This window comes from Pogona vitticeps, chromosome 3, assembly GCF_051106095.1.
Source record: "Pogona vitticeps strain Pit_001003342236 chromosome 3, PviZW2.1, whole genome shotgun sequence".
Lineage (NCBI taxonomy): Eukaryota > Metazoa > Chordata > Lepidosauria > Squamata > Agamidae > Pogona > Pogona vitticeps.
Window position 1 is genome coordinate 103,272,865 of NC_135785.1, and position 12,251 is coordinate 103,285,115.

At 43.3% G+C, this 12,251-nt stretch overlaps 1 protein-coding gene across 2 annotated transcripts in view; it reads left to right on the forward strand.

The window, feature by feature from the left end:
• Nucleotides 1-237: 237 nt before the first annotated feature.
• Nucleotides 238-12,251, forward strand: part of BMPR1A (bone morphogenetic protein receptor type 1A) — a 92,275-nt gene continuing 80,261 nt past the window's right edge. The window contains exon 1 of one of the 2 annotated variants that reach the window (XM_020805977.3): nucleotides 238-638. The gene's annotated coding sequence lies outside the window, so the exon portion shown is untranslated. The remainder of the gene's footprint in view (nucleotides 639-12,251) is intronic. The other variant, XM_078391013.1, reaches the window with a different exon arrangement.

Here is a 12,251-nt window from a genome sequence, read left to right on the forward strand (position 1 = left end):
TCCGCTCCGTGGCGAGCGGGCGGGGGAGGCTGCCTGCCCGTCGCTCCTACAGCCTGTGGACGAACTCCTTCTCCTCCTCCTCCTCCTCTTCGCCGTGATTGGAATCGTCCGAACGCTCGCTCCCGCGCTCTTTTCCTCCGCCAACTTCTGGCGCGCGCGCGCGCGCGCGTTCGCGGGAGAGACTCGCGGGGGCGCGCCGCGAAGGGCGGGCAGGCGGTCGTGGGGGGGGGGGGGAACGACGACGGTTGGCTGACTGACTGACTGGCCGTGGCGTCGAGTGGAGCGAAGGGAGGCGGCGAGGCCTGCGCTGTCTGGGCACCTGGGATTTCTTTCTGCCTCTTTCCCACCCCCTCCCCTCCCTCCCCGCGCTCTTTCTCTCTTTCGTGGGCCCTCTCTTCTCCCCGAGAGCTTCGAGGCTCGGCGTCGTGCTGAAGCGGAGGAGGAGGAGGAGGAACGTCGCTGGCCAGGCCGAGGCGGGGAGGTGGTTTATTCCTCCTTTCAAAGTCCCGTCTTCCCCCAAAACCCAGCCGCACCCCCCCGGGGGGAAAAAAACCAAGGTACCTCAAGACTCCTCACGGCGCGCACCGACAACACGCACACACACACACACAAAGGAGGATGAAGGGCCCCGGCGACGGGTAAGCAGGGTGGGGACGGTGGGAGGTGGTGGGTGAGGGGGAAGGAAAGGTAAGTCAATGGCGGCAGGCAAGCAGGCATGCATGGATCCCCTTTACGGCCTCCTTGAAATCTTCCACAGTTGCCTGGTAGGAGATTTCACACACACACACCCGCCATATCTTCGAACAAGGCAAACGAGGCCTGGCTGATGACACGAATGTAAAACTTGCCTCCCCTTTGAAATTAAGAACCGGGTGGTGGTTTGGGAGGAGGAGGAGGAGGAGGAGGTCTTGCTCGGCGGCCTTCGGCTGTTCAGCTCGGGATTGACTTTCGGCTAAAGTGGCGAAGAATCCGGCTAGTTTTCAGCCCTTCCCTTTTCCCTTCAGTTGTGAGGAAAAGGGGACTTACTTGTCCGTTCCCAGAGCCCTTGGTGTTGCTGCTCGAAGGGCAGCAACAACACCCCCCTCCCCCCCAATTCTTTACGAGCATTTCCAATTCTTCTACTTTACAATCGAATTAGCCGAATAACCCGATCGGTTACTTATTCGGACAGTGTCCAGAGTTGCACTGCTTTCCTGAAGAAAGAGGGGAGGAGGAGGAGGAGGAGCCCCTTGGTACTTGTTTCCAAAATCAGTCATAGGACTGATGCCTCTGGTAAAGTGGGATGCAGCCCTCGGAAACGTATGTCAAATAAAAGAAGATTGCATATTCTTTATGGTTGTTTTGTTAGTAACTCACTGTGATTAAGTTACCTTATCTGTCCCTTTTCTGGTCTGGGTTTAGGGTTGTTGTTGTTTATGTTTGGACTAGGTGGTATTGCTTATACTGTACAGAGGAGGAGCCCTTCATTTGTAAAGTAACTTTTTAATTTAAAAAATATTTAATATCCTTTCTACTACACCCATCAATGTAAGCAATAAATATTAAAGGAACTGATAGGTCTTGTAATTAGGTGCATATATTAGACTACAGTAGTGTGATGTGCAGTGTTTTTGGCAGTGTGTTCATTATTTAAAAGGGCAATCTAGTATTGTAGTTGCCCCTAAGCTCACTCAACTTTGCAGTCAAATTAATAAAATCTGTTCCTCGGTGATATATTTAGGAGGTCACTTCCAGTCTTTTAGAAAGTATTATGTCTAAATGTTTCTGGATACATCGGAGGTTTATATTTCAGTGTTGTGGTTGGCATGCTTGTTTTCTGCTGTCGTATGTCCAAGGTAAATTAGCTTTGATGATGTGATGTGATTAGCTAAGATGAAAACAAGGTAAATCAGCTTTAATCAATTCAGAATATCCATTAAAATGCCCATTAGAATAATCAAATGACTATATGACTCATTCCCATATAAGGAGAATTGTCTGGTTGACAAAGAATGTAGGTGTTAGAGATGGCTCTTGTAGATTGTACTGAATGGCAGTGCTGTGTGTTCCACCATTCAGTGGAAAAAATTGTTTCTGACCATGTGTGAAATCATGGGCCATCAACCTCCTGCGTGGATTCCAGAAAGGGGTCAGGAAGTGGGAAGTTGTGATACACCTGGGCAGTTGCAGAAGGGCCCTATGATTGACTTTCTGTGCTCTTTTGCTTCTCTTGTTTATTATGTGCTCACTAACTAGAGGAACAAGTCACTTAGGTGTAAGGGTTACTGCAGAAGGCACAAAATGGACTTGGCCTGCAACCTGCTTGCTATAGTTGTTTTGCCTATCGCTATATCATTGTTTCTAATGTTTTATTTTAAAAAGCAAAATATGCTGTTTATATACTTCCCCATAGCACTTAAAGCACTCTCTGGTGGGTTTGCATGTTAATTATGAGGCTACACATTCCCCCCCGTGCAAGCTGGGTACTCATTTTACCAACCTCAGAAGGATGGAAGGTTGAGTGAACCCTGAGCTAGCTACCTAGGATTGAACCCTGTGTTGTGAGCAATAGTTTCGGCTGCAGGACAGCAGTTTAACCACTTTACCACAAGACTCTGTACTGTGTACTAATGTGTAATAAACAAGTGGGTCCTAGATCAAATCATGCCTGAACTATCTCTGGAGGCAAAAATGTTGAAACTGGAGCTGCCCTACTTTGGGCACATGAGAAGGCAGGAGTCTTTGGGAAAGGCAGTAATCTTGGGAAAAGTGGAAGGCAACAGGAAAAGAGGAAGACCAAATATGAGCTGGACAGACTTAACAAAGCCATAGGATTGAGTACAAGAGCTGAGCAGGGCTGTTGAAGACAAAAAAGATTTCTCATTCATACATGGGGACGTGGTGGCGCTGTGGGTTAAACTGCAGAAGCCTCTGTGCTGCAAGGTCAGAAGACCAGCAGTTGTAAGATCAAATCCATGCGACGGAGTGAGTTCCCTTCGCTTGTCCCAGCTCCTCCCAACCTAGCAGTTAGAAAAATGTAAAAATGCAAGTAGATAAATAGGTACCACCTCGGTGGGAAGGTAACAGCATTTTATGTCTAGTCGCGCTGGCAACGTGACCATGGAAACTGTCTTTGAGCAAACGCTGGCTCTACAGTTTGGAAATGGGGATGACCACCGCACCCTAGAGTCAGACACAACTTGACTAAATGTCAAGGGGAACCTTTACCTTTACCATTCATACATACATCAGAGGTGACTTGACATACAACACCACCAATCTGTAATGAAAAGATTGTTCTTCAGTTTGTTAGCAAGACATAGGAGACGTTCGTGGATACATTATTTGACTTAGAAATTGTTACACTGTAGTTTGGCGACTGAGTTGTTACTGTACCAAAAGTCTGTCCTGGCTACCCTATAATAGGGGAATGCTAATTAATTTGTTTCTTTTTAATATTTGTGTACTTATTGTTTTTAGCTTTAATGTTGCCTTTTAATGATGTAAGCTGCCTCCTTGTTCTTAGCTTTAAATATTGTCTTTCAGTGATGTAAGCTGCATTGGATTCTTTTTAAGGAGAAACGTGGGGTTAAAATATTTTAAATCAATAAAATAATGCAGGATTGAGGAAACCATTGAAGTTAAGAAAGGTAATAAAGCCGTTGGTTAAACTTGTATCCTGTCTTTATTGGAAAACAACATTTTTACTTCAGAACAAACCTGTGCAAAAATACTTTTTAAAATAATGTGCTTTTTCTGGATGAAAGTTTGAATAGTTGTCTGTTAAATGCATAGTTGGACTGAATGACACATGTCAAGAGCATTCATGTGCATTAATTTCACTTGTGTGATTTGGAAATACCTAATTAATGTAAGTGCTGTTTACTTACAAGTAAGTTAAGAACATGCACCTCATCCTATTTCAGACAGAGCAGGTAGCTGGAAGATTAGAACATTAAATTAAATAAACTATCTAGTATTGGAGGGCCATGCGTTTCACTCTCCCAGAAGCTTTTATTTGGCATTGTGAGAGCTTGTGTTCCTGGAACTTATAAAAATTTGCAGCTAAGTTACTTCAATATGATAATTCTTTTGATTATGTAGTTCTGAAAGCATGATTTGTGGATAGCTAAACAACAGCTTTCTTCCTGACAGTCAGTGGGCAAAAGTCTTGCATTACCTTATAATTCTTATATTTTAATAGTATACTTACTCTGTGCAAGTGGATGGCTTTACAGCTAGAACAGCGGTACCCACACTTAATATAAATATATCAGCAGAGGATTTGCATATAGAAATTGGCGCAAACTACTACACAGTTTGTTTCCCAGCCGAACAGGTGATCCGTGGTTCTGCACACCGCCTCCTCCAGTAGCCATCCATGCTGCAGCAGTGCCCAGAAGAGGCAGAGTAGGACAGTGCTGCTGAATGGATGCCCACTGAGAGAATGGGGAAACAAACTGTGGATCAGTTGTTTGGCAAGAAGAGGAACTGCTCTGTACCCCCAAACCAGCAGTTCTTACCCATCTTTATTTGCATAGTTCATTTGCTCCAAGAACTGTAGAGAGGGGGAAAATGTGATGGGAGATGCCACAAAGAGGACTTAGCATGCTTAATGAGGCACAGGATGCTGTCTAACTGCTGGAGGAAAAAGTGAAAAACTGGTGGAGTAAGAATGGGAGTATTGTGGAAGGTGGCATGAAGCTCTAAAATCCTGAGCAGGAGCACTGTACACTGAATTTTTTTAAGTTGTTTATTTGCTCTTTCGTTATTTCTTTCATCTGAAACTTGTTTTCATGTTGGAAGGCTTTTATAGAGATATTAATGTAGGAATATTTGGTTCTGGTACTCTGGGAAACAGCTAGTTTTTCAAGAATAAGTTACATTTTCTCAATTTATAAAAATGGATTGTAGCCAACTGTTCATCTGCAGAAAAGACTGTACTAACAAAATGGACCACTCTTTCTCAGTGGTCCCCATGGTTAATAAGAGTTTTGTAGAAACAACGGATTGAAGAAGAAATCAGACTAAACAAGGTTTGTGAAAGATTTTTGTCTAGCAGAATATTGAGTTTACAGTGGGGTCTCGACTTATGAACGACCCGACTTGCGAACAATTCGAGTTACGAACCTGCCCTATAGGGAAAGTAAGGACTCGACATGCGAACTTCCCTCGAGTTACGAACAGGGAAAAAAGTCCCCCCTCCCTCCCCTTAGAGGCTTCTGGAGGGGGGAAAAGGGTCAGAAACTTAAAAATAAATACTGTACTGTTAAATAAAGTCACTTACCAGGCCTTGGTAGCCCCCAAACCACAGGAAAAAGAGCAGGAAAGAGCTAAAAGCCGACACCCAGAAAGAGCCTGGCAGCCATTTTGTGGTTTTCCCGCCTAACAGCTGATCGGCTGGCTCTGAGCAGGCTTCCGGAGGCTTGCTCAGCACCTAAAAAGCCTGCCTGAGTGCCTTTGTGCTGAAAAAATCAGCACAACATGCTTTAAAACATTATTTAAAATTGGCTTCGTTTTTAAAAAAAAGAGTTCTAAAGTGCTGCCTTTAGTGTTCCCTGCCTTCCCTGAACCTAAGGGGGAAAAAGAAAGAAAATATCCCCCTCTAGTGGCAGAAGGCAGAATAGCAGCTTCCCATTAGTTTCTATGGACAGAAAAGAGCAGATACGGATTAAATGGTTTTCAATGCATTCCTATGGGAAATGCAGATTCGACTTAAGAACTTTTCGACTTGAGAACCACCTTCCAATACGGATTAAGTTCTTAAGTCGAGACCCCACTGTACTTATAAACCTTGAACTTTAGTTTATCTTAAATCAAGATAAAAAGTGAACTGAAACATGATAGAATGGCAAGGGTATCTAAAGTACAGTAAAAAGAGAAGATTATGGCATACGTTTACAAAGGTGGTCAGCAAAAATATGTAGATGGCAGGGGACTGGGTTTTGACAGAAGAAAGGCAAATTGTGCTCAGTAAGTAAATGATGTTTAGTAAAATCTTGTGCAGTTACACAAATGTCAGAGTGAATTGCTGTATATTAAGAGATCTTTATAGACATCTGAATAAGTCTTGTAAGGTTCCTTCTACATTATCTGGTAAGATTCTTAACATAATCTTTAGATCCATCAGAGTTTTAATTTTTTTAAAAATTCCATATATGCAGTTACCCAGTATCTCTTCATTTTTGTGTAGGTCGATTACATATGATAAAAGGTGTTGTCTGGCACTCCACTTCGAACTTTGGAGTTTTTTATCCATATTTCCAATGTCTCTTGGAATAATATACCATTGATAAAACGTCTTGTACCAGTTTTCTCTTAATGCTTGACAGGCTGTAAGTTTGGTGTCCTTTGTCCATAGATCTTTCCAACACTGAAATGCTATTTCTTCATTAAAGTTTTGCATTCATTTAACCATACTTTTTTTTTACTTATTCTTCCTCAGTATCAGGTTGGAGTAATAATTTGTAGATTCAGTCCAATAGATGGCCTTTGTGTTGTAAAACAGTATTTTCAAATTCTATCAGAACTTTTATACCTCCTCTTCTTATACAACAATCCTTCTTTAATCTAGAAGCAATTAAAAATAGATTAGCCATTGCATCTCCTTCCCTCTTTCTTTAATTTCTTGCCATGATTTAATTTCTAGGCCTTCTGTGTTTTCTAGATCCTGCTCTAGTAGATGTATGTAGAACTGGAACCAGAGACTGCAATTTCTAAGCATGCATGCCAGGGAGGAACTGTTACTGAACAACACAGGTGGACTTTGCTTCCAAGGACTTATGCGTAGGATTGTGCTGGAACTTTAAATAATTTGAATTTCAAAAAAGATGAAAAACATGATTGTGCATTATGTAGCTAAGGAGAAACAGTATAAATTCTCATTTACAAAACAGCACATGTATTATATTTGCACAAAATACATAAATTTTTCAGGAGAAGTTGATTTATTCAAATGCACTACAGTTGTGCAATTCAACACTTTTTTTCCTTTCCCTGTTAAGATGGCAGTTGGCCTCATGTGAGGAAATTGCCTTTTAGTGTATCCATGTGATAAAGTGCACTGCCAATTCCCCCCTCCCCATCTCCCCAGCCATCAACTGACTCTTTAAATTATTGTTTGCTTGTTTGTTTAATCCATTATTTGAATTTTTGATGATGATGATGATGATGTATTTCACATGCTACCAAAGCATGCAAATTCACTTTAAAATCTAGTTAGGATACATGTTAGAGATAAGATAGCGAAAACCAGACCGAAAGGGGGGACCTAATGGATGCTACACTGTACACATCTCCATTAGGAGATAAGATAGCAGCAAAAATACATGTAGGCAGTGGATGAACTTTGTAACGTTTGTATCATTTCATTATTCATTCCAGTTTTTAAAGGCATATTGATATTATTTGTTTAAAACATAGCCTTGTTTTCAGACTCTGCAGAGTAATTATTAAAAGGCAGAAGTGCAATATTTGGTTTGCGTGCGTTAGCGTGTTCTTGACAGGAATTGGATTATGTTTTTCCATTTTGATTATCAAGAAATTAGCTTCTCTTTCTAAAAATGCTGCTTTATTTATTTCATGTACATATGTACAGTATGTACTTGTATATTCTTCCCTTTCCACAGAGGTGCAAAGTTCAGGGCCTTTAGGCTACAGCAAGAATGACCAGCCTAAGGCCTGTGGGTTGCATGAGGCCCATTTCTCCAACCTCCAGGGGCTGCATCCCTAAAAGCTAGAAATAAAATTAAAAGTATAGTACAGTGGTCAGAAAGGTTTCTAATGCTGTTTAGTAAGTGTTGGGCATTTTTTCTTGTTTTGTGGGGGAGCCCCAATTTTAAATAATTTTAAAATATATTTTTGGCTAATAGAAGAATCAGGAGCTTTTCAGTGTAAGAAATCAGTTTTTATAATTAAAAACAGTTACGTAGTTTAAAAAAATGCTTGTATTAACTTTAGCAGTATGTGTTTTTTAAAATATGCAAATAAGTCGCATCTTGGTTCTGTGGCCTTTGGGCTGCTGAAAAATGTCACTCAGTTTCAGTGAGATAACACAAACAATCAAGAAAAAACCAATTAGAAGAGTTTACCTCCAGTTTTTGCTAGGCCATTGAGTCCTCCTAATGGAGATGTGTACAGTGTAGCATCCATTAGGTCCCCCCTTTCGGTCTGATTTTCACAATCTAAGGAAATTCCCCATTTTTGTTGCCCTTTTCCACATCTCTGTCATGTGACCTGTCTTTAAGGATTTTAGTGATACTGTAGGCTGCATCTGCTATATTCCTCTTCTCCCTAAATTCAGAGTTCCATGGTGGATTTTGCAGTAGTTATTTTTTCTTCAGTAAGCAAGCCATGTTGAGTGGGCCAGCTGCATCTGAAAATGCCTTCCATGGTGTGAATTGCTGGAAGAGTGAAAGAGTTGTGTGCTGTTACTGCCAAACTGTAAGGAGTGATGTGAAGGCCACGCCAGAGTGAGCAAAAATAGAGCTGGTGAAAGAAAAGAAGTGGTCACAAAGAGAAAAAGAGCAGAGAGGCTTGGGTGGAAAAGGAGAAGGCATAGAGATTCAGATAAGTTTGCAGGGTAAAGGCTGATAACTTGAGAGATTGATTTACATGAGAGGAAAAACATAGGATGCAGAAAGAAAGTGTCTGGCTGAGGGCTGGAGCTGTAGAGAGATTAGAAGGGGGAGATGGGAGTAAGAAAGAGGATATAGAGAGAATACTGATGCAAACAGTGGAGAATGCTGAGTGTTAGGAGAAAGGTGAATTGAGAAATAAGACTGCAGATACAGTCATGGCCAAAAATATTGGCATCCTTGCAATTCTCTCAGAAAATGCAACCCTTCTCTCAGAAAATTGTTGTAGTTGCAAATGTTTTGGTACTCACATGTTCATTTCTTTGGTTTGCGTTGGAACAACACAAAAAAACAGAGAAGAAAAGTCAAATCTGATACAATCCCACAAGGAAACCCAAATATACACTAGCCAAAATTGGCACCCTTAATATTTCATAGCACCCCCTTTGGAAACAATAACTGAAATCAATCGCTTCCTGTAACCATGAATGAGTTTCTTACACCTCTCTACTGGAATTTTGGACCACTCTTCTTTTGCAAGCTGCTCCATGTTACATACAGCACTGATGTTACCTGTCTGTCATGGGTTTGGAGGGAAAGTTCCATCCTATGGGGAGTGGAAGGCGGGACATCAGGAGGAGGGGCTGTACTGTATAAATATGTGATGCCTGTGTGGTGAGAGGACACACACTGGAAGATACTGGGAGACACTGAGAGACACTGGGATGTGACGAAGCAGCAGCTGGGAAGAAGAAGCTGTTGTGGGAGTCTGTGTGTCAGACAGGGTACTTCTGTGTGTCAGAGTACCAACCTGATAGGTTCAGGTGTCTGTTGGTTAGCCAGAACTGATAGGTTCAGGGTCTGTGCTTCAAGTTAAGGGTTCTGTGTGAACCAAACTGTATGCTTGTATGAGTGAGAATAAGCCACGTTACTTTATCCTATTCACCTGATTGTTTAGTTTTCCCTGTGTGTATTTAAATAAACCTTATTCTTTTTATTGTTAAAAAATCCATCCCTGGTCTGTGTGACTTCTTAAAGGGAATGGTTGGTGGCAGCTTAGTGTAACTGTGTGACATATCCCAGTAGGTCTGGGTTTGTCACATTGATTGGTGTCCAGCGTGTGGGATACGACTGGTCCAGTTGTCCAGCGGTCCAGCAAAGCCTTGGCAAGTGTGCCCAGAGCAAGGGGGGTCTAGTCAGGGACAGTCTGAGGCGCGTAGGTAATCTTCTAGGTGTACCTCACGGGGAGGTGCGCTAGTAGAAGAACGTGCCAACTGGGGAGACTTAGATTAAGGTGCTCTGAGGCAGCCTAGTTTTGGCGGGAAAAAGCTGAGGCAAAACTGCGTAGCAACAGCGAGCTAGCTTGCCAGCTGAGAGGCCCAGCAGAGGGGGGTAGGCTCTGACTTGATACTGTTGCAAGTTTAGTGCTGAAGAACAGCAGCAATCTCTAGGGAGAGCTGGTTCTGAGGCAAGAAGGAAAAAAGTGGTCGTTTTATTCTGAGGCTTGACTTTTTAAAGCAGCCTGTTCTGAGGGGGGATTATGCCCTTGACTCGAAGCCAGATGGCAGAAATGAGTGATGTGAAAGACCCCCAGATTGACCAAGGTTCTGAGGATGAATTTGGCTCAGTGCAAGGTGACAGCACAGGAGAGCAGAACCCAGAACTTAGAAAAATACTCATAGCCCAACAGCATGAACTGAGGGTGAGGGAAATGGAGGAAAGGGAAAGAGAGAAACAGCGGCAATTTGAATTAGAGAGAGAGAGAGAGAGAATGGAGAGGGAAGAAAGAATGGAGAGAGAGAAAATTGCTCTGGAAAAAGAAAGAATGGCCTTTGAATTAAAAAAATTGGAACTGATGAACCAGAACAATAATAACAATAGGGATTCTGAGGGAGGCCAACTGTCTAAAGCTGACCTGAAGAAATTCCCTGTGTACCACAAGGGAGATTGCCCTGAGGTGTTCTTTTCCCTAGTGGAAAGAGCGTTTGTGGACTTCTCAGTAAGGGAAACTGAGAAGATGACCATCATGCGATCTTTAATCAGTGGTAGCCTGGCTGAGGTTTATGCCGAGATGCCTGAGGAACTGATGAAAGATTTTGCAGAGTTTAAAAAACTGGTGTTTGCCAGACATGGGATAAATGCAGAGCAGCTGAGACAAAGATTCAGGTCCCTCACAAAAAAACCAGAACAGACTTTTACCCAAGTGGGGGCCCAACTGGTGAGGCTGCTTGAGAAATGGCTATCGCAGGAGGGAACAGAGACCTATGAGCAGCTTAAAGACTTGATAGCACTGGAACAGTTCTATTCAGTCCTGCATGGGGAATTGAAATTCCAGGTGAGGGAAAGGAAACCGAAATCTGTGGCAGCAGCCGCAGAGATCGCAGATTTTATTTCCCAAATAAGAAAGCCCTTGGGTGAGGGGAAATCTGTAGGTAAACCCAAAGAAACCTACAGCAAGTACTCTCAGGGACCAGGGAAAAGCCAGCAAGGGGGAGGGGCCCATGGTGAAGGGAAGCCCTCAGACATGAAACTAAGACCTCAGATTTTGGAGGGAAAACCAAAACAAGATGAGAGAGAATCAAAATACACCAGAAAATGCTATTTCTGTCAGGGAAAGGGTCATCTAATCTCAGAGTGTGAGAAATTAAAGCAGCTAAAAGGAATGGTGCCTCAGAATGCTAGTGGGACCAAGCCAAAAGCTGTGTTCTGTGTCCAGAAAGAGCAAAGCTCAGTGTCACTGAGGGAGCCTGTTGCCATGGCTACTCAGTCTGGAACAGCTACCTCTGCTGATCAGGCTGAGGAAAATGGTCCTCTTATAGAGGTAAAACGCTGCTTGCTGGTGAAAACAGATTCTCAGTTGTTTGAGACAGCCGGGGTGGACGTAGGAATACTTGACCGTCAGTATAGGGGGCTGCGGGACACTTGTTCCCAGGTAACCCTATGCCATCCAGATATTATTCCTAGGGAGTTTATACTCCCAAATGAGAGCATGAAGGTGGCAGGGATTGAGGGGCAGGTAATCTCTCTGCCAGTAGCAGAGGTACCTGTCAACTTTCAAGGCTGGAGGGGAGTTTGGAGGCTAGCGATTTCATCGACTCTGCCAGCAGCCGTGCTCGTGGGAAATGACCTGGCTGAACATGTGAAACGGGTGCTAGTGATTACACGCTCACAAGCCACCACAGGGACAGTTCAGGGGGGTAATGATGAGCCAGAGACGGAAGCAGAGGGGAGTCCAGAAGCTGTGGTGGAAACCTTAACCACAGACAGCAGATTTGGACAGGAGCAGAAGGCAGACGCCACTCTCCAAAAGTGTTTTGAACAGGTGACTGACGCCCAGCTAACACCTGAAACCCCAGTGAGATTTCTGGAGGAAAAGGGGATTTTATATAGAGAGACCCTGAGGAATATCTCAAAAGGGGGAGATGGGATCAGAAGTCAGCTGGTGGTACCTGAAAAGTATCGCCCCATGATCTTACAAAGGGGTCACTCTGACATGTCTGCTGCACACTTAGGGGTGAAAGGGCCCCTTGATTTGATCAAGCAAGATTGGGAGCAGATCACCCAGGATGACCCACAAGACGTTGTGACATACATAGACACCCTGATGAACGACCTAAGGAGAAATCTAGAGCTGGCAGCAGAAAACCTGCAAGCTCAGAAGGTCAGACAGAAAACATGGTATGACCACAAAGCTAG